The following is a 27,551-nucleotide window of genomic DNA, read 5'->3' on the forward strand; positions in this document are numbered from 1 at the left end:
GTGCGTCCGCTCTTTTCCTCGCTTCCCTTGTCGCTCTCTTACTCTTTTTCCTGTCCACTCTCGCCTTTGTCACCTTTGCCCTTCCATCCGCCATAACCATCTGCCACGTGCTGTCCTTTCACCTTCCCGCATCGACCACATCGACCTGCTCGACTTATCGATTTATCGATCCATATTGTGCACCCGCCTTTACCTTCGTCCGTCGCTTCTTACTCCATCTCCTCCGCCATCGATACTTTTCTCCGTCATACGTTCTCTTCGCCATCGGCCATACTGCTACCTGCACTACCTGCATGCCATCTACGGACGTTGGCCGTTCACCTCCTCGATCGACTCATTCTCTCGATTCATCGATTTCACCCGCTCCATCTCATTGGCCGTCGTGCTGAGCTCTTGTGCGCTCGCCTTAAACCGTTCGTCTCTTGCGCCATCTCCTCCGTCGCCGATATCCCCTCTCTCTTCCTTACCGGCCTGCTCTGCCCGCCGCGCACTCCAGCGTATCGCGTCCTACCGCCCCGCGGTGGTGCCAACGTACTCTTTCGGAGCCGTCGACTCCCCGCGCCGGCTCTGACCGATGCATCCCCCGCACTTCCTTCTCGCCGACAGCCAATCAGCGGGTCCCATGTTTCCTCTTCCGTCCGCCGCCTCTCACCTCTTCCGTCTCTGGCGTCCTCTCCCACTTCCTCAACGTCATCCTAACCTCACTCTCAGCATTCTTCTTCCTTCTCGATTTCCGACCGCATTTCCTTGAATCCGCCCTCACCTCCAATGCCTCCGCTTTTTCTCAACCCCCTTCACCTTTTCCTTTACTCCTGCTCTCCACCCCTTCACACACCCACGTCTACAGCACCCTTTCCGCCTCCTCCAACTTTCCACCTGTTCACCCGCCGAGAGCTAACCTAGATACCCCGAACAAAATACTAAGATTGTATAATAAAATTGTTGCAAAAAACGATCTATATCAATGTAAAACCTTTATGTAAATTTATTTCTTACAAAAAAAAATATTACTCGCAATTATATGGTCAAAATTATAAATTAACAGAGAAATAACTTTTTTCAGCAGCCGAAAAAACCAGTGACGACTGGTTATTACAAAAGTGTTCGCGCGGACAATAGTAATTATACAGCCGAAAAGTGATTATTTGCGAGCAAAGTTGTCCAACTTACGCGTGACATGCGTTTGTACAGGGCTCCAACTCTTTTTCACTCTCTCTCTCTCTCTCTTTCTCTCCGTGTCATCGCCCGCAGTTCCCTCTGCGCCATTTGTGGCACACGCGGAACCATAGGCTCGCGAAAATTAGAAGACCAGCTATTCTCCGACTTTACTGCACTCACCTGCAAAACAAGAACACACGCAACGAGTTAATTACGCTTTGCCCGCAAATCCTGGTCCTTATGTGGATAACAAGCCTTCGCATTTCGCACGCGTTCCTAGCCGCACGGCGCTTTTTAGCATCCGTTGTTTTAATAAAAGAAGAAAGACAGATTTTCATGCAGACTCGCGAGAATAAGGAAAGAACTAATTAGACTCTGACTGTAATTATTGTCACAGTATTTTGTTATATTTTAGTTGTAATAATCAATTGTAAAAATGCATTAAATAACATAGAACATTTCGATCCACTTTCAAATTTTCTTCAAAGACTTAAATTAACTTAAAAGAATTAAATCGCTTTAATCCAAAGAACATATATGTTTTACTTTAAGTCTCACGTCTTATTGTTTCAACGTAATAGCATTAGCATTGCCAACACTCGAACACTTGGAGAATCGTTACAAAAAATCGGATTCCGAGATACTTAAATGTAAAATTTTAAGCAGCCAAGAAATACGTGTATCGGATACTTAATTTGAATATCCAAATATATTCGTGTGTCAACCTGAAACTTAAGACAACTCTCTATGAAGTATATACAAATGGCAATCGAAATCACTGAAAGACGCTGAATACCTACCCGAAGAGTCGTAATATCCAAAGCATTACCTGGCTAAATTAAACTCCGCGCTAGCTAGCTAATATTCTTGTAATTACCCGGATGGATTAGATTACGCGAGCGAAGCTAAAGTGCAGGCAGATAGTTGAAATTTTTTCCTGATGCTATTTTAAACTAGCAGACGTAAGGTATATAGCCTGTTCTATTTTTCTCGCCGCCGCGCCGTAAGAAACGTATGCGTTACTTCTCGGCAATTCTAAAATTCGGCGAATTTTAGAAACTCATGGAACGAATAAAGTATCATAATAACGTCCGATTCATTTCTCAGGAAAAACAAATTGCAGAAGCTCGCTATTTTTGGATACTTGATGCGAAAAAGCATGATATCACGCACTTTTGCAAGATTATCGATAGAAGAAGCTTATGCACATTGCGTAATCACAAATAATGATGGTATATGCTTAAAAGCAACTTCTCAAAGGACATAAAAACAAAAGCAAAAGACCCTACATTTAATATTTCAATTTTCAACAAAGGAAATCGTCCTATATCCACCAAATGCTTTTGTAATAGCGGGCAACCTGCTGCACGCCGAATGATAATTCAGTCTCTAGACTTACGTATAGCCTCGCACGTGCCAGTGAGTGATCCTTAAGGGACTCTGTTCAGAGAGATACACACGGCGCCAGGTGCCTGCCAGGTGGAGGATCCACCTGCCTACAAGCTGCTGCTAAGATTTCTCCCCTCGTTTGACGCGTGCGCGAATCTTCTCCTTCGAGAGAGAATCGATGGAGCTGACCGAGTCATTACCTTTTTGTTACTTTTTGTTACATAATTAAATCAAAAATCGTCGGACACGCGAACGGCTGCGACGAAAAAGATAATCGGCAAGTAATATCGACGTAAGTATCAAACTCGTAAAAATCACCAGAATTTTGTTTATACAATAAGTATATTATATATCGTGTTCTATAAAAACTCTATTTAATTATGTTATTACATTATTACTAATTAATATCGTTGTTAATTAATATTCTGATGTAAAATGTAATCTGTGATCAAGTTTTTATCCGTATAATTAATTTATTTTAGAATTGCGCGATCTTGCTTCTTCGCAAGTATCCAAAAGAAAGATTTTCTCGAGCTTTTATATTCATATATTCTCTCATTATGTCTCTTGAATTTATCAATGATCGCTCGTTGTTTCCGAGCGCGGTCGGACCTCGGACAACGCGCGGTTTGCTCGCCTAACGAATCCATCGAACGCGATAAATTATTACCGCGGCCCGCACGCAATCGATAAGAACTCGATGCTCGAAGGGGTTAACGAGCATCCGATGACCTCCCTCCGCATCCGCTGAGAGAGAGAGAGAGAGAGAGAGAGAGAGAGAGAGAGAGAGTCCATGGGGGTGTGCGAGGCAGCACGGTTCATGAACAACGTAATACGCGCGACGACTGCCATTATGGGTATTATACGTTATCCTGGTTTACACGTGCGCGACAGCAAACAACGCGACCCGATGCACGTATACGTGCGTACGTGCGTGTGTGTGCGCGCACTTCTCCACGTGTGAATCGCGCGAGCACTCTTCTTGCTTCGACGCGTAAGCCCGCCTTGTCAACCTGCGAGAATATGCATTATACACACCTCGATTCACCGACAACCGGTGTCAAAGCGCAGAAACGTAGTGGCGACTGAAACAACTTCATCGCAACTGAATCTTCTATCATCAGCTGTGCCTGGCCGCATTGGTCGAGCAAAATTCATTTTAAATCTTGTTTTAAATAATTATTTTAACGCCTAATTTTAAAGATCGCCTTCAAAGTCGTAATATGTTCCAAAATAAGTGATAAATTAGTTATAAAGAATAAACAACTAATAATCTTTCTACAAACATGGCGAGATATCAAAAGATTACACAACAGCGTGTAATCTCTACAGCTACGAAAATTCAGATTAAATTGTTTCTAAAGTTTCAATTATTTTCCTTTACAAACTTTATCTTGCTAAAGAAGCTGTTAAAAGATACTTTATGATATTTCCAATCTTTCTCTAATAACGTGAAAATTAAAATTCTTGTGCCAGCATTTGACATTCGAAGTAAAATTGACATTTTTTGCAAAAAAATCTATTTAACGTCGTTTGCGCCTTTAAGTTTAATAATAACCAAACTTATTGGTAATTACGCCACTATAAATTGCGCACGTAATCTGTACAAAGAAAACGCAACACGATAAAACTCTTCTTATAGCAGATACTAAGATACTCCAAACGCGCGTTCCACCGAAACGGAGTGAAACGGAAATGGGCATGCAGGTGCTGCTGTTACAGGTGTAACCATCGCATCGACGGCACCCTTCGTTTTTCTCCGTCTCTCTCGCTCTCTTCATTCCCCGTCTCAGCTCCGGGTAGGAATTACCGAAAGTAAACTTTCCGCGTGTAATGCGGTTAAGCCATAATCGGATCTTCTTCCCTCGATACGCGAAGCCGTTGTTACCTCTACCCGCGCCCGAGCTCTTTAGATGCCGGATACTACAACGTAGTTATTCCACTTCCGACACGGGGCCGATGGTAGTGGTAAACGGTGGCTCGGACTATCAAGGATACAGAAGTCAGAAGTCGACGAAACTCGGAACATGGCTCCCGCCGCCGATGGCCAGGCACGCTCTTACTTATTTAGGTTTTTTCCCGCGATCTCTCAAAGCAAAGCGATAGCCTCTTAGATGTCAAGAGCCCGCGCATAACTTATTCAATTTTGCATCGACTTCTCGCAAACTACGGCTAATTAAAGAACCTTTTTATGCGAGAATGCTAAGTCTGATGAAATCTTGACGAACTTATTGCGCGATCACCGTTGGTAAATATCTCCTTAAGAAACGTGAGATACTAAATTTACAGTAAATACTGTAGAACTGACATGCATAATCTTAACACGGAAAAATTATCCATATATTGCATTTCAGCTATAGTAGTTAATCTTTTTTTTCCATGAACAATAGCACATTTAAAAGAGAAAATATCAGAGAGAATTAATAATTTTAGTGATTTTTTCTGTGCGTAATGCGGCTTTTATAATATAAAAAGTCTCGAACATAACAATAATACTTTTATATATATATATATATATATATATATATATATATATATATATGTAGGTCCAGAGGTATGTTCCGGGACTGTTTACGTTTTTTGAAATGTACAGTCCTGGAATATAACTGTCCCGAAAAATGCCGTAGGACATCAATTTTTTCCAGGACAGTCCTGGAAACTGCCAAATGTCCCGGAATATGCCGATATCAAAAATAAAAGTCCCGGAACATACTTCCAGACCTACATACATATATATATATATATATATATATATATATATATATATATATATTGTATAAAAAATATTAAATATCTATATTTTTCGATGTGAAGCTTTTGTTAATCCTTACATAATTATTCTGTTACTAATAAAAAAATTTGGCGGTTTTTACAAAAAGGATGTCGGGATTATCGGTTATTTTTATTTCCTGCGAGATAAAAATCTATACATATAGCTTAATAAAGATTCAAAAGATGGAAATTCAATGTCGGTTTATATATAAAAAAGGATTTACCGATGTCGTAAGCGCGTGTAATTCACCCGAATTCATGGCAAGTGCGAATCAAACGGGGTTTTTTCCCAAATCCATGAGAGATAACGATCGATGGAAGTGTCATTGATTACGGGAGGCGGTGTCCAATCTGGATTAATACCCGCGCTGCGCCAGCGACAGACGAGAAAGGAACGACAAATTCGTGTCTTGTAATTAGTGCGCGCGAATTGAATAGATGAAATTGCACCTTTAGGCACGTCATAGTCGAGTGAATTCTATCATGTACGCGAGGTAGATTAATATAAAGAAATTCGTTTTTTATTCTTTATTACGCTCCACGATCAACACCTCGAACAAAATCGCGCTAAAATGATTTTCGGAATCATCATCAGAATTCGCACACTGGTGTATACTCAAAATTATAATTTTAATATTTAAAAAATTAATTCTTTTAAAATCTAGTTCTTTTATTTCCTTTTTCCTTTTTTCCTTTTTAATTAATTAATGTCGGTTAATTCTTAACAGCCAGTCGTTCCTTTTGAAGTCATTGAAATATTAATAATTTAATCTTTTGGAAGTGGCACCGCCTGGCAGTACATAAGCAGTGACGCGCGGTCTATGGGCATATATCGTTTTCAAAAAGTAAAATAAAAATTTTATTTTCTAATTTTTTATTTTCAAAAAAGAATATCTGAACTTTGTAAAATAATAAAAAATATTTAAGTTTCCATATGTTGATAAAAAAAAAAAAAAAAAAAAGAGAAAGAAAAATTATTGATGCGATCTCACAGACCGCGCGCCACTTCCGAAAGGTTAAAGAAACACCATCTTTTCAACATAAAAGCTCAATTTATATTCACGGTCGTCATATTTTTCATTGTCTTTCGTTAAATATTAAATCAACGTTATTTTATTTTGAAAAGCAACATAAAAAATTACGAAAAGTGAGAAAATTTAATCTACTAAATTTGGGAAAAATGTCGATCTTACATTCATTGAAAAGTCTATTCTTAAAATTCATTCATTTCGTGCTTGAGAATTTTGACAAGAATAGACAAGACAGACGAAAAGTAAATGCACTATTTTCACTAGTGCATTCCGATTTAACGGATCGCGCACCACTTTTAGGTGGAAGAAGGTTTTGTTCCCGCGTACAGGCAAAAGTCACTTTGCATGTATTTCGCAAAGTGACAATATGATGGCGAAGTCGTGTGTAACGGGAAAGCGAGTATCCTCGACGGAAAAGCAGTCCGACGAGCCGTGGATTGCGAGAGCGTGCGGAATGCGAACGGGAAATGGTGAAAAATCGTGTCACATGTAGCGCAAAAACGTGTCTGCGCGCGGCAATTTAGCGATCGTGAGGCGTAGACGAGCCGATGACAGTGAAGGAGAGATTCCACGTCCGGCGTACAAATTACTCCGCGGCAGTCCGTCTTCCTGGATTATAGCTAGCCGGCTCATCCGGTCGCGGGAAACAAGTTTCAACGGATCGACGGATCTTTCAAGACGAAGTCGGACGCGGTCGATCGCACGGACATGGGAGTAAAAGACCCGACGAATGCTCGGCCATTAAAACGATGCTACGCTTATAACGGGTATACGCGCGTTAATGTATAACGCCCCTTCATCGTTCCTTCATTGCCGTTTAGCGCGTTCGCCGGTTCGACGACTGCGGCGGCTCCATTTTCGCGTAACGTTGCGCGCCATAACGGTGTCCGCGCCGTCAGAAAAGCAATAGCGCTGAGAAATCGTCCGGTAACGTGTTTGACTAGGGTAATTTCAACTGCTGCAAAAGCGATTAAACCTAATTAAACTCGCATTTCATAGACTTCCACTTAATTGGAAATGTAGGTAGATGTAGACATGAAAGAAAATCGCTAAGCATATGGCACTCTCTCCCCCGATTCATTATTCCGCAATTAAATCCGAAATAAGTAGCATCAGCTTTTTCATCCGCGCCATCGATTCAATTACGTTATGGTGCGCGCTATAACATAAAATTGTCAATGCACTTACTTAACGGAGTAAGCTTAAGAAAGTTTGCATAGTTGCCACCGCTCGGAAATTCAAGTTCTAGTCTAACAATCCATCGACGATGCATCGACGTGCGAGTAATGCATCCCGGAGCTGTCACGGATCTGGGTTTATCGGTCGAATCGATTCAACGAGGCGTCTTGTATGGGGTAAATCGGCGAGATTCGACGGCGCGATAATGCTCGGGGGGGTTCCCGCGGGGGGAGTTCGTGCTCGCGCGTTATGATGACGAGGACGACGAGAACGACGCGACGATGGGGGCGAGGACGACGTGTCGATGAATGCAGATAACGCGTCTAAACGGCAGCTCTCGGTGGCGCATTAACAACAATGCATACACCAGGCTTGCGATATGCCGTCACCTTAGGAAGCGCGCGCGCGCTCGCACTCGCGCTCGCGCGATGATGGGAGCAGCGACTCTTCTCGCAACGCAATGCGGTTACACCGCCGCCACCGTGCCGCTGCCATATAGCTCTAATTATCGGAGAGACGCGCGCCTGCATAGAGTAGATGCGCGCGCGCGCGGGTGCGGAAACGCTTCTTTCTCACGCGCCGCACCGTGGGACGCGCCACGATACGCGATCACCGCCGCGTCCGCCGCGTATAATCACGCGGTAATCAGAGTCCGGGGAGTACAACGACGCCGAAATTTCCATAACCGAACCTAACGCGCGCGCGATACGCCTCCGAGGAAAGAGGCACGTTCGCTATACGTGACATCGAGGAAAATCGATAGCCCAGGCTCGTAGAGGCGATTATACGGCGTCCCTCCTTTTCGACACTAGCTTCCCTCTTTTATAGGGAACGGAGCAGATGAGGCGGAAGGACGTGACGAGAAGGAGAAAGGGAAACATTTATTATATCAGAGTTAAGCCTCTCGGTAGAATGGAGTTCGGGGGACTCCGGTCCGGCGCAACAGCGGTCGACCCACTTTTTTAAGAACTCGCGAAAATTATCCTTATAAAGCTGAAAGCGAGTTAAACGAATTCCCATAAATTTTTAAATGGATTGGGCGATTAAGGGGATAGATTTTAGGTTGAATTCTTTAGTTGCGTAAAATGTTCAAGGCATATAATGAAATCCCTCGAACGGAGCTGCATAAGAGGGACGAGAGAGGTATTGGACGTATTAATTGAACAGATTAATTGATTAAGATAAACTGTATTTAGTAAAATTAACGATGCAAAAGCAGATGTTGCTGGAGTAATTAAGTATAGAATAACAAAAACAGTATAGAGCATTCTCGTCGGGATGTAAACAATTTCATTGGAAGACAATTAGATGAGAGGAGTGAAAAAGGAAAAAAGAAAATATTCATTATGCACTGTAATAAAAGCTTTTGCGCAATCAAATAAGTGGAAGATACGCAATGTATAAAATATAACAGCGCAGGGGGTAGCAATATGACAAATAATTAAGAGACGTATTATCGACTGTTAAAAGAGAGAGAGAGAGAGAGCATTATCGCGGAATAAATTCTCTTCGATAATATGTACAATAACATAATAAAGTAAAAATTATCTAGCAGAAATTACAATTACGTTTAAAATTGTAAGAAATTATAAGAAATCAATTTTTTATCATAAATGTATATCTATATTATATACATAATACATATAAAAAATATATATATAATCATAAGAATTACGATATGTATATAAAATACGATGCAGTCACAAGCCTTATTGCGAATTTCCTGTACGAAGGTTTATTACGAATTTCCTGTACAAAGGGGGAAAAATACACGTTACACACCAAAGTTGGAAACAAAGGGTGGAAATAAGCGGAAAAGCGAAGTGACTGACAAAAGAAGTTTAGCAGGCCTGGCGAGAAGCTAACAGCCTTTTCCCTTCACGGTAAATGACGGGAAAAGGCTATAGTGACACGCGGGACCGGCAATGACCCCGAAAGAAAGCGCGGATAATGACACCTGCCTACCTTCGTAATACACACGTCCGGTGCAACCCTTCGGGATGCGCTATATATAGAGAGGCGACCATTCTCACGCGCGCAATTTCGCCGCTGACGCGGAATCGGCGTGGAAACGCCAAGCCGAGCGCTAGTCGCACGGTTGCAACCGCGAAGTACTTAATTATCCGTAACTGTTGATGACGGACGAGCCACGGACGCGAAAGTCGCGGGCACCTCGCGTACTACACCGCGAATAAATCGCAATCACGCGCGCGCGCGCGCGCGCGCGTAAAAAAGAGGAGAGAAAAAGAAAAACGAGAGAGGAAACTGCGAGAAAGGTACGAGCGATTTCCGCTACCTGACGTTTTCTTTGCCCCGGCTATACGGACGTATAAATTGCACGTTATTAAATCGCCCGTCGGCGATTAAATTGTCAGGCGCGAAAACCAAAGTGCACGATCACGCCCGCCGCTTCTTGCTCGTCCCTTGAAAATGTATTAATGCGTTCGAAGAAAGAGATCGGCCATTCATGAAGCTGACGCGCCGTAAAACCGGGTGCACTGGAAATCGCGAGACGATATCTGAATATGGATGATTCGGCTGAAGAAACATGAAAAGAGCATATGATATGAGATATTGCAATTTTTTCGTCCTGCAACCATCGCTGTTCATTCAATCATTTTTTTTTTATTTTTTCGAAATTTATGTAATCTTGTCAGATCGCCTCTCAATGTATCTCGCGATTGGTCTTTTTCAACGCAAAATTCCAAAAGTAATTTGATCGCTTTTTAGAGATCTCGTTTATTTATTAAATCTCATCTTAAGATTTTTTTTTCAAGATGCCGCTCATACTAAATCATCAAAGAGAACGTGGAACGATAATTTTAAAAAAGCATGACCGATTGCTGTCTCTCTTTCTTTACTATCGCATGATGTATCGGAAACTTGCAATAAGTTAAATATACTTTATGTACTTGAAGTATATGTATAAAACAGAAGTTTTTTGACTCCTCGCTCGAATCAATTCAGTTAACCTGTAGAAAGTGTAGAATAACCGCGCATTACTCAAAACTGCCAAAAAGAATGATCAATGGATTCAACCTTCGCGAGAAAAGTTCGCGCGTCGCGCGTTGCGCGAAGTGGAAGAGAGGGGGAGGAACGAAAATGAGAATCCAAATGCTGAAAATATGTTAACACCAACGTCCGCCTCAATGTGAAATATACATGACAATACCTGCCGCGACTGCGAGAGAAATTCACATTATTCCGCATTCCACTTTTAATCCGATGCAAATCTTCGGCTCATTCGATCCGGCGCAGAGAGAGAGCGCGCTCAGGATTAAAAGCTGGAAATCAAGGGAGAATAGTTTATCCTGCGTTTTCGTTTCCCCATCACTTCGCAGAGCGCGCGCGCGCGCGCGCGCTCTTTAAGAACGGCATTGGATCTACATATTTTGAAGTCCGAACCGGAAAGCTTAAAACAAGTTTTACTTTCTATAAAAATGTCAAGGATAAAAAGACGCATTTTCAACGCTTCTGCTGCAAAAATTATGAAATTATCCTTTCACCGTGGAAATTTCACTTTCAAGTAAACAATTATTTTTTCTGTCTTTGTATTACAACAGTGGAATAATTTTTTTCGAGATATAAATACAGTGATAAAATTGCTAAGTAGCCTCTCCATTGATACTTTTATTATTTTTCCTTGCCTTATCTTTTATCAACGATCTCGCGGCAAGATTGACGAAAAATATGCGGACATCTTTATAGGCCAAGTTTGAGTACGACAATCGCCCGAGATATTCATCACTGTGACGTCGCGCAATAGATAAAATTTGCACAACCGGAAGAGATGTAGAGAGAATTTGCGGCGGGGAAGTTTTACGCCGGTTCTACGCCAGAGGACCGAGGCAGAATGAGGTGGAGAGGAAATTCCTTGTTTAAACAAAGGCACTTTGTACGTCCGGGGTCCCGGGGACGTACGTCGCTCCGTTTTCCGCGAACAAATGCGACTACTCTTTGGATACTTTAATCCGAGGGATTGGCCGTAATTTATATCGTTCGTCCGACTACGCCCAGTCCCGCCGCCCTCTCCCCCTTTCCAGCAAAACTCTTTTCTCCTTTTAGATCTTGCTGGTAGTCTATTTGTAAACTGACGTTATCCCCTTCCTCTTGCGCCTCGCGTGCAAGCTTGAAGCGCGGCGGCGTTCGCTTATAGTATAGCTAGCGCGAAAATGCATGCGCGACGACGATCGTAAAACAATCAAGCCGTTTATTGAACACGAAGACGCAAGTTACGGCTGCGGGTTACGCCACCGCCGCTAACCATTATTCAATGTCGCTTTTAATTGCGACGTCGCGGTTCGCCAATAAGAAGCTGCCCTGTTAAAAGGACGTTTTGCTAAAGCCTTCACGCGCTCGCACCGACGCCGTGATTTATTCGTCTCTCTATGACACATCGATACGAAAAAGTATTTAACGTCCTCTCCCACGCGAGTTACTTGATTTATTGTTCGCCTCAAATCGCTTGGCGCGAAAGTAAATCTGGCAAAAAGTAATTTGCGTCATTTGTTCCCGGGACAGATGATCTGAGACACAGCCGTATCGGTTTTTCTTTTAAATCTTGCAATTTTAGGAAATTACATAAGTGTCACAACTTTCGAATTTCAAACGTCATGGTAATTATGTCTAAAATAAAAGTTTATGTTCAAGCAGAATAAATTTGTGAAAAATTAAATAAAAACGTTAAATGTTAAGTTTTCCTGATGCGAAATCAACAAAGCAATAAGATGCAAAGAAAAAATTAAAGGAAATTATGATTTATATCTTTTATTAATTTTTAAGCTCTTTTTTAATTATTTTAACTTCAAATTTAATCTTTAAACATTTTTAAATTCTGAAATCGCCTAAATTTGCTTCCTACTATTTATCGAAATGCTTCGACGGATTATTTTCGAAAAGTTTCGTCTGCTTTGATCAGCGAGAGGATGATCTGGTCACATCGTCGAACGGTCGATAGCGTACCACCGAGTGTGGTTAGCGTCCTGACGAAGGATAACGTGTCACGTTGCTCTGCCATCGCTTCAAGCGTGTGTGGCACGTCGTCAACCGAGCCACCTCAAATTCTACACGTGCGCAAGGCAACGTGAATGCCTTAATTAGAGATTCCTTAACCGCGTATTACTTTGTACATGCTTTGTAGCATGTACGAAAGAAAGAGAACGTAAGGCAGAAATCTCGGAACAAATAATTCACTCGATCAAAGTTCTTTTCTATGGAAATATCGGCGCATCAACAAATCGAACAAACAAAGGTCACAATGTTAATTAATATAAAAGTCACACACACACATACACACTCACACACAACACACAACACACAACACACACACACACATTTAATAATAATTAAATTATAATATAATTCAAAACCTTTGGGAATTATTATTGACTAATATACTGCTAACAAATTAAACACGATTTTACAATTAAAAGGTAATTTAAATAATCCCGTTCTCCCTCCTTTTCTCATATTCCATCTCGCCCCAAATCTCCATAGCCGAGCAAATCCGCGTTAATCGATCGCGAACGCGACCGGAGTTTCGAGCACCACGTCGGATATATCGACAAGCGAGATAACTACTTGCCATAGTTCCTTCTTGGGAAGATAGTTGGGCGTTATACATATATCGGGCGTCGTGGTGCGCGCGCCCACGCCCTCGGAATCCGATACCTGCCAAAGGGATGCCGACGGCCTTAATCCGAAACCGCCTTAACCGCCGCACGACCCTTCGCGGATTTACCGCAAGCCCCGCCGGAATAGAATGGAATAGAATAGCTATAGCTGTGCGTATACATGTACACCGGACGGAAACGGACGATATCGCGGGAGCGGGGGTTTCAGTCCGGATGGACTCGTCAAATTGTGAGAATACACGGTTAGCGCGCGAATATATATAGCGACGACATTCGAGCCCGGTCGGTCCCTTGGCTACAGTGACGGTGTGGCGGCGGTTGCTGGTTTTGCTTGTTCGTCTGAAAGGGGAGAGGAGCCCGGAAACTCTTGGCCCCGGTTGTGCGGTCAGGAGCCGGGCCTTTAGCTCAGGTATTAACGTACTAACCGGGTAATGAACTTAGCCCGATGCCGTGCCCCGTTAACTTGCGTAGTCCGAGCTGTCGTATACCGGAGACGGGAATACGGTTCTCGAATGGCCGACCTGCCGGCGGTCGCCATCCGTTAACGTCGGATTGCGTTAAGAATCCGACGTAATCGTCCTCGTTAGCTGCGGTACGCGAATGAAGGTATACCTAATATGTCTGCTTCTGTGTGAAACGAGTCCGTGAATTAAGAATAATTGATAAATGTCAACTTTTCATGTGCTATCGAATTAAATTTTAATCAAGATATCCTACTTTCAAGAATTAAAATCGACGAGACTTTTTAAAACATCAATTATAAACGACTAAGCCAAATACGTGACATTTTATAATTAGATCAGGCAATATTGGCGAAGCATGTTCGTTTTCGTAGTGCGAGCGTACAGCAGTTATACTGATGTTAAAATATTCCTCGCGAAAGGACGGAATTTATGTACCTAATACCCCTCGAATGCGCGACACTATTATACTATCGATCTCGCTCTATGACGGTAACTGTAAATCATCGGGCCCGGCCGCCTCAAAGCGCCTAATTAGCTATAGAGGCAATTGAGCCAAAGGCCGTTTGTTATGTGAGCACCCGGCAAATCTACGGCAAGTATAATACGCACTGTTCATATAGAAATGCGCGCGCGCGCCCGTGTTTTTTCGTCCGATTAAATGAAGATACAAATTCCGTGCGCCGAGAGCGGCGAGTTCAGGGAAATCCAATTGATTGTAAGCTTGTATATGACGCAAAATAAAAAAAAAAACGCTTCTTCGCTGAAATTACTTTTCAGATTGAAATTCGAGTTTGTTTGAAAGTGAATACGAAAGTTTAACATACGATGGCAAATATCCGGTTACGCAAGATAAATATAAATGTAATATACTCCGAGACCAGTCATATCTCGATTTACTTACGTATACGTTTTTCCCGTTCTTTTTCGGGCGACGTGCTTACAAATTAGAAAAAAAAATTTCATTAAAAATGTATGCTTCTCTCTGTTAATGTTGGAAGACTGTTTTATATATTTATCGGAAAGAAAAATACGAGTCAAAGGGAACCTTGTGATTTTTCAAGTTAAATATAAATTTATGAAAACGTAGAAAATATTGGAAAATTCGTGACATTACTCTTTAATTTTAAAAATCGGAGAGAATGGCATTATATATATATCATATATATTTATTCACAAAATACAATATTCGCCGGATACAAAATAAAAATATTTGTAGCTTTGTTTAACTCTTTCCATATATCTGCAAACTTTCTACATTTAAATCGAAATAAGACCACGAAAACACTGCGAGAGATATGAGAGAAACATTGCTAATTTTTTCAATTACGCATTTATCCCGTTTTCTCATGGGAAAATTATTTATCGTTAGAGTGAAATCATGGATACATACACAGTAAAAAATCGTGCGTCCAAATGTAAAAAGTTTCTTGTGTTACCAAGATTTGACTATTATCTTGACTATTATTCAATGTAAAATTAACATACAACAGCTATGTTATTATTTTCGTAACATTTTCATGTGTTATATTTATATGTCAACGTGATAACTAACACTTTATGTATGTCATTTAAAAATTGAATATTATTTTGAGTTCTTTTAACATAATTATTTCAAAAAATCAACACGTCTTAAAGTTATTTTAACATAAACAAAAGTTAAAGTAAATCTTCTCAAATAATCGTAAACTTTGACATATAAAATAATCAAATTTACTCAAATATGTGTTTCAAAATAAAATGTATAATATACATTTCGTAAGAGTTACATTAAAACAGACGAAGCAAAATGTTATATCGACATTTTGTACAAGTTATTTTTACATTATACTTAAAGTCAAAAGAACACATATAAAAATGTAAAATATAATGTCAATAAATTAGCATTTCTAATTTGTCAACAAGTAACACACGATGAATGAGTTATTTTAACATAAAATTTAGAGTGGACTTTCTGGAACATTTGAAAAATGTTACGATTAACATTTTATTTTTTACTGTGTAAAAGTAACATTTCATACGGAAAAGGCGTATTTATAAAACATTGGCACACAAGTTCTACAAAATAAAATTATCTACAAGGAAAAATTGTTCTCGTCGCTCTTTGCCTCTCTCAAAGGTAATTACTTATGTATTTTCGCATCGCGCGCGCTATCGATTACCGCCCGAACACCTGAAACGTAACACAACGTTCTCAATGTACCGTGGAGAATTTAGGCACATCGTGATGGCCCAGCAGCATTCGCTTCTATCGATAATATGACGAGACAGAGACGTGTCTTCCGATCCTCTCCACGGGTTGCAAGACAGCCGGCCTCGTTAGTAAATACAGATGAAGTTTGCCGGCCACGGTTCGTGACGCTATTACGAAATTCGTCGTCTGTCGCACGCGCGCGTCTGTTCGCATAACCCTTCCGGCAGCCCGATAACTACTCTTGCTTTCACCCTAACCGACGTCTGTATTCGCCGCCACCGGGATGACACCGGAAAGTTATAGGTTAATGGTTGTCGCGCGGTATTATTCCGTCCCGAATAAACTTATCGTTGCGCTAATCAAGCTCGCGACGCGCTGGAGCCAGCAGCGATAAATACGATCTGTCCATCGTCGAGCAAATAATTGTGCTGAGATTTCGATTTGAGATAAAATTTTTACTTTTACAGAATATCTGGCAAACTTATCTTTTTTTAATAATTCACTGTGCCCTGTAAAACAGGAAAAAAATGTTTATACGAATATGTGTGTCTGACAACGAAACCTCGTCTGACTTATCCTATTCCACTCATCTTTTTCGGTAGTAAAAGTCAATTTGCAGCCAAAAATTATAATACACTAAATTGACGCGGCTTGCCGCACAAATATCAATATATTAGAATGGAACGCATTCTTAAATTATTATATTAATGTTAAAAAAAATAAAGTTATTTAATTGAATAAATAAATTAGTTATTTTTCATGATAAAATGGTTATGATGTAACTATATAAGTATATGCAAATACGTGCGAGATTAAAGTATAATTTTAATTTTAGAAAAATATAGGAAAGTCGCGTTGTAATAATTATTAGTATCTCCTACCATTAAATATAAATAAGTAAGAATAAATATACACAAAGCTTATTTTTACAAGATTGTAAAAACAGAAGAGCAGTAGATCCAGAATCAACAGTCGCATCGCAAAATCTATAAAAAAAAACAAAAAATTTAGTGACGCAAAAATAACAGACGCAAAGATCGTGGAGAACAATAAATGAAGCTGCTTTAGATAGTATCGTGTAAAAAAATATACGAGGCAAAGAAACAATTCTTATTTATATATTCTTAAAAATCTATTTTTGAAGCCACAAATGAGAACAGTGTTACATTGATTTTAACACTCTAATTTAAAAGATCAGAAAAGTTTATTAAAAAATATTTTTTTTTAATAACTTCTATATACACGCATAAATCCGAAATATTTTCGTCATTATTATGAAACAAATATAGCTCTGAAAATACCTCAAATGTTTCAAAAATTTAAAAAATGTAAAAATACAACTTGTGTGTACATCAACGTTAACGAACAATACACGCATCTACCTCGTTGATTTAACTACAATCGCTACACGATGTAAACACATTATTGTTGACATTTTGTGTCGCTTCTATAGCTTTAACCTAGCTCCTCTTATCGTTATCGTTTAACGCGCAAATTGGTAAAAGCAGCCACACCCGCTGCCTCCACTTAAAGGGTTAAATCGACGTGTATTAAACATAGTTACATGGCAGTTTCGTGCCAACGGATGGAATCCGCATGCGATCGATGCGTGTACGCGAAAAATATTCATACAACGTGAACGTTGACGAACGAGGTAACGGCTTGTTACGCATTGCCGCATTGCCTCGGTGCACTAGGGATGGTATCACGTATATGGCGAGCCGACTGAATATATTTCGATCCTTTGCGCGAATATATTCCAAAAAAATACCATTATTTTCAACCAGTTATTTCAGAAAGAAATGTTTTTAATGGAATCTTATGTGTAAAAGTTCTAATTCAACCGTTAATTTTTCACAGCAATAATAATAATAAATAGAATAATTAATAGAATGTCCCTTTATGCAATTGTATTAATTTAATAAAATATAGATTTTTGAGTAAAATATCTTTTTTTAATCAATAATTCCTTATGTATGAGCGAATTGGAAGCTTAATAAATACGAATAAAAAATTTACTGATATGATTTATAATTACAGTTGTAGTTAATGCCGAGCTGATTAAATGGAGAAACGAGGGCATTACTTAAAAATTACAATTGAAATATTAGATACTTTGATTTATTTGTAACAAATCTACAGAGAGAGAGAGAGCGGATAAGTTAATTTTATCATGTAAAAAGGCCAACTAAAATACGAGCAAAATGAAGATGTTGGTTTCAAATAAAATCTAATTTATCAACGATATATCGTTTTTATACGTTCAATTTGATTTGAAACCAACATCCTTGCATCTTTATTTTTGACTGTTGACCTTTTTACATAACTTAACTCATAACAAACGTATATACGACTTATCTATTAAAATTTCAATTTTATTATTTTACAAAACGTTTTGCCACTTATTCTTAACTTTATTTGACACCTAATTATTTTCTCGTCTGCTCAATCTCTTGTAGATCAAATAAAAGAGCAATTTTCAAAGATATCCCGACGAGGTCGACGACGTCGATATCGAATTGACTCGTATTCACGAGTGCATATTGGGCTCGATTCCGTTTCTACACGCAACACCCCGGCCGAGCTCGCTTCGCGTATATAGCTCGCGGAAAAACTACGCGAGGCCGAGCGTAACGACTGATGCATATTTATTAGGTCCACCTGCTGCTATCACGACAGCGACCGCGTTTTAACCTTTGTAACCGCTTTTTATGCTTCTGCAGAGAACGAGAAAGTGAGAAAGGAGAGGAGAGTGAGAGGGATAAACGCCATTTCATACGTGGGGGTTGTAGCTACGCGTCGATCGACATCGTTAAATCCGCGTACGTGTCGATCGACCGATATCCCGCGCGTCGTGTGATACCTCTGCACTTAAATCACCCAAATGGCACGGATTCTTTCTCGTAAAATCGCAAAATAAATTGCCACGTAGCGCGTTATGTCGCGTTATCAATCGTCCCAAAATTAAGACTTACTGATCCTGTAGAACCGCGGATGTACACGTTGTCCACGATTCGATAAATAACGATTTAAGTATCGAACATAAAGAACCAGTATCGCCATAAAGCTGTCTCGTTTTTCTGCACGAGCATAAGGTGCGGAACTAGATATAAAGATGTCTCATTTTCTGAACATTATCCTTTTCTTGTAGTTATTCCATTACAACTGCGAAAAAACAATTAGCAAGAAAAAAAAGAGGAACATCCGTCTCGCAAGCTATACGATAGAAAACAATAAAACGACGTAATAATAGATAATTCGATAAATGATGTATTTTGATATGATAGTACTATTTTATATTTATTTATTTATAAGCTATATATATATATATCGGGTTCATAATTATAGATTTATTTATTTTATTTATTTGCAATTCTCGACATATATTATAAATTAGAAAATTAACTGGTTATTACCACATTTCGAAACTAATTTGCAGAGCTTATCTTATGCCTGCTTTTCATAAAGAAACTTGACCGTATTGTACATTACATACAATTTAATTTAAATTTATCGCAAGAGAAGCTAACAAAATGATCGTATCACGTTGCCGACGTATCATGTTGACGACGTTAACTGCAGCCAGCTTTATGGTTAAATAATTTTCAGATGTAAAATGGAAGACGGAAGAAATAAACGACAAATCCGAGAGGTATAAAATCGCGTCAAGGTGCGCATATGAAAAGTAGGTGTTCGAGGCGGCGCCGGCGGCGGGTTGCAGAAGCGCGTCGCGGAAACGTCGCGCGCGCCCTTTGCACTCGCCCTATTTAATTATGTTTCACTTGACGGGGTATAGCAGCAATAAGTCCGCCGTCGCCGGTACTTTGCGGTAACGGGCGCACGTGCATCGCGCCCGGACTTAATTGCGTTTACAACTGTCCTCGTCCAGCTTTCGCTATAACGTACGGCGGTGTTGCGGGCGACTTTGCTTCTCAGAAGCGATGAGAGGAGACGAGACGAGACGAAACGAGACAAGACGAGAGTAGACGAGACGAGACGACGAGGCGAGATGAGATGAGACGAGACGGAACACGGAACGAGACGAGACGCGAAACACGCAGTGGCGACTGGCATCCGCGTCGGCATAATATTTATTCGCAAAATCGACGCCCTCGTTTCTACTCCACATTAACCCGCGAGTAATTCAACGCAGAATGCCCCTGTACTTCGTTAAATCTACAACGTTTCGCAGTAATTTAAGGTATTAAGTCTGCAAAACGATCAAAACGCAACAGAAGTTTTAACTGTGTGCACTAACTCATTGTAATCGTTTCCTCTTGCGTTATTGCTCGATATATTACGATGGCTCAATGTATTACGATGTATTACGTTTATCAGTTATTTTGATAAACGTCAAAATCTTCTATAGATCTACGATGAAACGCGACACATTCAGAAGTTCGAGTATGTTTTACTGCCGCACTCAGCCAGACGCGCCAAGTTCTTGATTTGGTGTCAGAACTGAACGAGCTATATATGTTACAGCGATGTCATAATAAAATAATCAATCAAATTAAATAGAAATATCTTACACGATAAACCTTTTTTTTTTTTAAGTAGTAATCAGTGAAGTATTTGACGATTTTATTTTATATTACCTCAGTTTTTAACAGTTACGCAGTTTCTTCTTGGAAATGTGTATAGAACTTTATTTAGTATTAGTAAATAGTAATCAATTTATATTAGTGATAGTAACATTATACGTACTACTATATTAATTACAATATAATAGGGACGTTGTAACAAATTATATAATTTAATTTTAATAGCATAACTTAATAATTTAGTAATACCTAACATCGACGTTATTCAAAAATAAATATGAGGTCATCAATAAGGAGAGTTTCCGAATAAAACTGCAGTACTTGAAAAATTTAAGCTCCGCAGATAGAAATGGTCGATCGAAATAGTTGATTGATACGATCGAGTAATTTTAATTTGCAATATTTAACGAATATTATAACAATATATATATTGTGTGCAGCCACAAAAACTTTGAATTATTTTATACTTTAATTGAATATCCATGTAATTGTTATGTTATATCCTCCCACGTATACACGCAAGTGATGCATGTGCAGCGAATGTGTTAATATGGATACCGTTAAGAACATAGTCATCAATAAATCCCCATCCATAGGCCATTAGCTTCGCGAATTAAACCTATTTTGCAGCCTGTTGAGGCCAAAAACACACGATGAATATATCTCATATTCCCTCTCGCCTATTATTGATATTATTACAAGGCAATTCGATTTCCCTTTATTGTGAGAAATCGATGATAGACTTAAAAATTCTTTATCGAACGATATCGCAAGATCACAAGTGCGACTTTTAAAATAGCTCTTTGTTACCTTCTTCATTTTTAGGTAACTCGCCAGATCGGGGCCAATAACGTAACGTTACAAAATTACCTTTACTTATTCCGTCAAAGGCCAAACTGCCTCGTAAAGCCCGGGACAAAATTCGGGCGAGCAAGAGAAGGACCTCAGAGAAATCTCGAACGTACGCGAGAGACGAGAGAGAGAGAGAGAGAGAGAGAGAGAGAGAGAGAGAGAGAGAGAGGGGAGAGAGCACCGCTACGCCCTGGGGCACAGACCGCGGATCCTGGGATCGATCTCTCCCCATAGTCGCGCGTGACGTCATGGCCGACCCACTCTCGTGACACCGACCCAAGCGCCACGCTGTAACCGCATCCCCTGATGGGGGCGGAAGAGTCAGGTAGCACACGTAGGGCTGATAGGTACGGTAGCACCAGTATAAACGACCACTCACCAGTGAATGGCCACTGAGTCTCCGTGTTGAGACTGCGCGAACTAATGTAATTATATGTCGGCAAAGAGATGTGTACACGAGACCTGAAGGTTATTAATTATATGTTACATGGTTACGTACACACATTATTAAGTATAGGAGTAAAGAACCAAATAATTTATCCGAGTAGGTATTCAATTTTCAATAGCTGGCGACTTATTGACATACCAGGATTGATACGTGCATTATTCTTACGTATATAAATTCTTTTATATTGTTTTCTTCTGTTAGAGAGAGAGAACGCAATGTGAATAGTATCATCTTTCAACCGTATAATGCGGTGATCACTTAGCGAAGATATTGAGGTCTCTGAGAATTTTCTATAACTGGTTACTCAGTGCATTTATATCTATCGCATCCACCCCGGACTGGGGGATGTCACCGATCCTGACAGTTGGCGTCAGTATTCCCCTCGAGCTGACCCCACCTTTACGCGCCGTGAACGCCGAGATGAAAGTCTGAGGAATACAGTTATCTCGAAGGAATCTCAGAGGAAGAGCTCGAGACACCGTCCCCGAAGTCTGATACATATATGTCTCGAGTTGATTCGTGAAGAATCGAGGGGACTAGAGATAATTATATCGAAACGCGTCACAATTTTACCACCAATGATACAATCATAAATGTCAGTCCTTTGCCTCATTTTATGCGGATATAATATCTAAATAATTTAGATAGATTTAAATAATTTAAACGTAGAGCGATTTCGTAAAGCGATAGAGGCAATTTCTTTCAGGTTTGTGACATAACACTCTAATTAAAGACTTCGACAGAATTAATTCAAGTGGATATCATCCTTGTAGATTAAACCAAAAAAATATAAAACTAAAGATGTAAAATAAAGATGTAAAAGTCTCGGAGCCTCTTATATAAGTAGAAACATTTTATGGCCCATTAACGGAACAAACATGAAAAAGTATAAAGCAAGCTCCATCGCGTTTTTATGCTGCGAGCCGTAAAGTATAATCTCCTGGCGAACCAGAGTTCCCACAGAAGAGCTGCCGTGTGCTATATCTCCCAATGTTTCCATCCCTCGAAAACCACGGTTATTATTAATAACGCCGAAAATATGCGATTCACTTCGAGTAGAGCGGGAGTGCTTATATCCTTCGATGGAGAGTAAGACGTCAGAACGTGTTCGTTTGGCCGACGGTTATGCGTTTCGAAAATGCAGTCACTCGAGACTGCAGGAGCGGATATATTCCGTGCTGAACGTTCTCTCGTGCGCTCTCTCTCTCTCTCTCTCTCTCTCTCTCTCTCTCTCTCTCTCTCTCTCTCTCTCTCTCTCTCTCTCTCTCTCTCTCTCTCTCTCTCTCTCTCTCTCTCTCTCTCTCTTCCTTCGTGAAACGGAACGTACGAGAGAGATTTCGGAATGCACCCCGGTGGCGCTGAACATCCAATTTTCCACGTCCTCCACTGCAACCGAAACTGCTCTAGTGCTCTCCTCACGCGGATAAATTCGCGGAAAAAGGCACATGCAACCGCCTGCCAAGCTCCCCGGAGTGACGGCCGGTAATACAGTTTTCACGAGAATAAATCTTTTTTCTGACGCTCTTTTATCCCCCTTGTCTTCTCCGCCCCGCTGTCATAGTTTCAGGCCGCGATAGACGTCACTCGACTGTGAGCATCGCGAGCTCGCCGGGAAGAAAACGCGAGTATGACAATCGGAGCATCCTTCGAGACGTTAAGCTGCTCCATAAAACGTTGGCGTTATGAGAAGCCGCGCTTCTCACGAGAAACACGCTCTTATAACATCTCTTCGAATAATCATTAATATATCACGTTAAAGCGACGCGATTCCTTTACGAAAGTATGCTTCGGTTTTTGCGGAAACGCTCGCGATTCGTCAAGTCACAGCAGTCACAGTAAATTTGCGGAAACGTGAGAAATTTGTGTCGTTCTGTCTTTTTAAAGTCAGGATATGAGCAGACACTGCGGAAACGGTATGTTAGCATAAACTTCGCGCATAAAAGACGATTTAACAACAGCGAGACAGAGAAAAAAAGAGAGAGAAAATACTAATGTAACGAAATTTATCCTCTGGGATGTGATCTAAAAGCAACCGGGTGTGATATTCGACACACTTATTCAGACGACGCGACACGGGTTGTCTCGCCGCTTTTCCAGCCGACTCGCGATCTTGATTTGCACCGCGCGGAGATTAGGCGTGACACGCGAAACCTCGTTCGTTCTCGTTACTCTGTCGCGGCAATTCCCGTCCGCAGGAAGTTTCCCCGGGAGATCGCTAACTTTCCCGTCTTATCGTGATAAGTGTCGTGAACAATGCCGCACGTAACCGCCGTAGAATCATCCTCCAGTTTCCCTCTCCCTTTCTCGTGGTAGTGGCAGTGTCTCCGCGGCAAAACTACACGAACACGTATAGTGTCTCGCTTCCGCCAATAAGGGTGGTACGAGAAATAATTTTGGTACCGGTAAAACGAAATGTTATTAATTCGGTTCACGTCCCACTGACCGTGCTCAACGGACTCGTGACCGCAACTTGCGCGCAACATTACATTGTCCGTTGTATCTGTACGAGCCCGCGCACACGTTTTCTGCCAAGTTTCCAAGTGTCGACCGAGTTTGCCCACTTACCTCGCTTCTGCCCTGCGTTACCTGGGTGTATTGAAATGGCGTTTCGCCAAGTCCGGTGAAAAATGTGAACGAGGAACAAAAGGTGTGCGACTTGGACGATTCCGCGAGGGAACAATCGTTCCTTGTTTTTCTTTTTTTTCCGTTTTAAATTCCGCGAAATATCGAATAACCGTAATAAACTGCATATATAGCGATTGTTAATTTTCCAAGGAATATTATTCGCTTGTAATTCGCGTGTGAAATTTGTAATAATTATACACAAAGCGCGGCACGTTTTATTATTGATTATTTTATTGGAATAAAATGTCTTCCCAACTCGCTGTGTGTTAACCAAATAATCGTGTTTAATTACAAGTGGAATCTGTGTTCGTTGTACGGTATCTCGAATCCTTCCCGAGTTGTTTCCTCGTTACGTTTCTCGCATTTATAGAGTTTTATTTCACGCGGCCGTGTCTGATATACGATAGGAATAACCATCAGAAATATATCTGCATACATTTTCGACTTCGTATCCCCCTCGGCAAATATCATTATCTCCCATCCGATATTTCCCGTTCCCAGTTTTCACCGCGTCCCGCGAGAGACACACGGGCTCGACAGAACGAAACGGCGAGAAGAAATAACCTTGCGCGTTTCGGATCTTCCGATAAGTAAATGAACTTCCAATGCACGTACACGGCGACGCGCGCGGTATACGCGTAATTCATTTCACCTGCCCGCCGTATGCGCCCCATAACATCGGTCATCAGGGATCAGTGGTGATTTGTTACATCCGGAAGGGTAACCATGCGAACGTGTATGCGGCGCGTATACGTGCACGCGCGTATACGCAACACATCGGCGGCTGTCAGGCTGGTGGGACGCGTCATTAATTCAGAGAATTAAATGTCGCTGTAAATGACGAAGATAATTAAATACGAGGCAGCTAGCGCGCGCGAAACGAGATGGAATTAAAAAGTCGTAGTTCGCGCACGAGCTACATACGAGCTGGATGAGACGGAGAAGACAGACGCGAAACAAGAGCTGATAGATTGCTGTGCTACAGGGTGGCCATCAATTCGCGCACATGCTCCGCACGCGCGCTCCACGCGAGAGATCCTCCGCCGAGCCGACCCGAACCAGGCATCAATTTTATCTCAACGAAAATATCGAAGCGTCAATAGTCTTTGAATTACGAGCCGATCGAAAATGAAGAGCTTTTCACGGAGCGGTCGAATAATGCAATAAAATCGTGTATTTCACGGTTGAATTCGATCCAACGTTTAGTTCGAACGAAATTTCAATTCGTCGCGGAAGCAACGAGACATTTGAGATGAAATCGCGAAAACAAACAAGAATTTGGAGAACATTTCGGGGAAACAAAATTGTAAAAAAAACGCACGCGCAATTTGTATAGTGTTCGCGGCGGACGGAGAATGGAATATATCGTATTCACGAGCCGATGAAAGGCCGAGGGAAAATTGATAAACTGCCGGAAGAGGGAATCGGAATTGTTGCTGAAAGAGGAAAAGGAAGTGTGACAGTGGGACTATAATATAGGGGTGGCGGCCGCGATCGCCGAGGACAGCGGCGAGGCGAGTCGCGCGTCGAAGATAAGAAAATAGGGGGATGGGCGCACAAGTCGATTCACGGCGGAATTGCAGCAATTGGCAGATATGCGTTATTACGCGGAACGGAGAAAAGGGGGGCCGGAGACGCGTTTACAACGTCTGTTTCACGCGCGGAGCTAATTAGTTTCGGCGGTATCTCCAATGACAGGCGACATGCGCCAGCACAATAATAGCAAATTAGTTTTAGTTGGCTCTTTAACGGCATGCGACACTATCTGTCTGCAATTATGAGATTCATCTACCCAATGTCGCTCTATACCCAATGATGTTTTATCGACCTATCTGTTTTGATTATCGACTCTCTTACAAATTATAAGCATAAAGAAGAGAGAGAGATTAAGAAAATAAAAATAAATTAAAACAAATTATTTGGTATTTAATCCGTGAGAATTTATGCATTTGTTGATTAAAAAATTAAAAAATATATCAAAAAGAGAGAGCTCATTTTTAAATAATATTATCTAAGAGAGACCGGGGAAAAAGTCTGTTCCCTCTTCCAATAAATTAAATAATCCTGATAATAGCGTACTTTTTACGTGTCGAAATTCGTCAACTTGGGGTTAATTTTTTCTTCACTAAAATTTAATTTTCGCATTAAATACTTCAACGATTAAAGCTTCAATTAAATTTCTATGGAAATCGCGCTTAAATCATTTCAGTGATTTAAAAAAAGATAACGTTTTATTGGCGATAATTAAATTATCGATGTAATTACTAACGCTTCGGTTGAATAAACTGGAGTATTTATCGTTCAAAAGATTATGTATACCGCGGATGTGTGCTGTGTCTTATTACCATACATGCGCAACCGGCGCAACCGAACATTCACCAAGAACGCCATACGCTCCGCGGCACTTGTGAACGTGCACGAAGAAACACGGCACCCGATCGAAACGGAAGATGCTGGCAGCCTCTGCGCGAGTCTGTAATATCGTCCGAAAAGCGAACGCAGTCGCGCAAATATCAATTAGCGATTGCTACGCATCGACGAGCCGACGTTAATTAACAGTCTCCGACGACGGTGTTGTCTAACGTCCTGCGGGATCGCCCCTGGCAATATTCCAGCGGTCGTGGAAAAGGAAGAGCGTCCGAAAGCTTTGCTTGGAAAATTCCCCCCGTTCCATCGGCTGCCGCCGACTTCAATCCCGTTCGGCAGCCACCACTACTAACCATCTCGCTAATTTCAAAACCGCCCCGGACAGTAACCGAGTTTTTAATCGAATCTCTCCCGACGTCTCGCCCCCTCCCCTGCCGCCCCCCGCCGCACACTTGCATACAGATCGTACGGCTCCCGCGATCCCGCTCGTTTTCCCCCATTCTTTCCATCCCGAGGATCCTTGTCGAAACGTTTAATCATTCCACTAATCACATCTTTTTTCCCCATTCCCGGGAGTCTCCCTCTTCTTCCCCAGCGAGATACGAAAGCACCGCTAACCCATTAAAGCTCGTAATTCTCGAAGATTTTTTGTCGCGTGACTGCGTCCTCGAGTCCCCGGCTCGAAAAACGCATCAAATCGATATGTATACAGTGTCCTGAAATCACTGGGTACTACAGAATACACTGGTAAAAATTGGTAGTCGTTTTAAGAGAGACTGCGATAGAATTTATTCAACCGTTAGGGGATCAAGGAATTTGCTGAATTAAATCTCCTGCCCGTAGCGGTTGCTCTATAAACTGGGCTTTACCTCGATAAGAATTTATATACATATATAAT

The 27,551-nt window shown here is 41.1% G+C and overlaps 1 protein-coding gene across 3 annotated transcripts in view; it reads right to left on the reverse strand.

Moving 5' to 3' along the window:
- The window catches only part of Sns (sticks and stones), a 279,018-nt gene that overhangs the window by 240,341 nt on the left and 11,126 nt on the right, over positions 1-27,551 (reverse strand). The window lies entirely within an intron of this gene.

Source organism: Temnothorax americanus, unplaced genomic scaffold, assembly GCF_048541705.1.
Source record: "Temnothorax americanus isolate GAGA-0224 unplaced genomic scaffold, ASM4854170v1 Scaffold11, whole genome shotgun sequence".
Lineage (NCBI taxonomy): Eukaryota > Metazoa > Arthropoda > Insecta > Hymenoptera > Formicidae > Temnothorax > Temnothorax americanus.